Raw genomic sequence first — 1,061 nt, forward strand, 5'->3', positions numbered from 1 at the left:
ACTCATGTCCATTGAGTTGGTGATGCCTACCAACCATCTCATCCTCTGTCATCCCCTTCTCCTCCTGCTCTCAATCTTTCCCAGCATCAGGGTCTTTTCAAATGAGTCAGCTCTTCACATGAGGTGGCCAAAGTATTGGAGTTTCAGCTTCAACATCAGTCCTTCCAATGAACACCCGGGACTAATCTCCTTTAGGATGGACTGGTTGGATCTCCTTGCAGTCCAAGGGACTCTCAAGAGTCTTCTCCAACACCACACTTCAAAAGCATCAATTCTTCGGCGCTCAGCTTTCTTTATGGTCCAACTCTCACATCCATACATGACTACTGGAAAAACCATAGCCTTGACTAGACGGACCTTTGCTGACAAAGTAATGTCTCTGCTTTTTAACATGCTGTCTAGTGCTGGGGTCCAGCCCCGGTGGATCCAGGGAATTCAAGGCGGGGACAGCATCGGCGAGGATCAGGAAACAATTGCTTAATTAAACATTAATTAAGTATATAAAGAGTGGTTAAATAAGGATAGCTCAGTGAGGAAATTCAGTGGAGAAAAGAGGCTGAATAATTCAGCCAGAAGGTGAGAGAAAGAATGACATGGGGAGACCAAGTTTCCGTGAACAAGGCCCGCACTTTATTTTCCAAAGTACTTTTTATACCTTAAGTTATGCATAGAGGATAATGGGGGAAGGGTTAGAGTCATGCAGTAAGCCAGGCTTTATTCCTGCAAACTTATCATATGCAAAAGTTTAGGTGATTTGCATCATCTTCTGGCCCGGAGGCCTGTTAACATTTTAAGACCCTTTCTTCAGAACACTTATTTTTCTCTAAAGGTGATTAGTCAGGTGCCACCCTCCAAAAGCATTAGATTAAGTTGCATTCCTATAGGGCAAAGGTGTGGTGGGCTATAACAAGAAAAAGAATTAACTCAAGGGTCCAAGGTTACAAACACTGCCAGGGACACAGCAGGTAAGGGATATGGAGACTTAGCAGCAAACATTGGCCCAACAAGTGAAAAACCCTTCACCAATACAATTTCTAATCAATCTTTTAACTGCTCAAAAG

The sequence above is a fragment of the Bison bison genome, unplaced genomic scaffold, assembly GCF_000754665.1.
Source record: "Bison bison bison isolate TAMUID 2011002044 unplaced genomic scaffold, Bison_UMD1.0 scf7180017864163, whole genome shotgun sequence".
Classification (NCBI taxonomy): domain Eukaryota; kingdom Metazoa; phylum Chordata; class Mammalia; order Artiodactyla; family Bovidae; genus Bison; species Bison bison.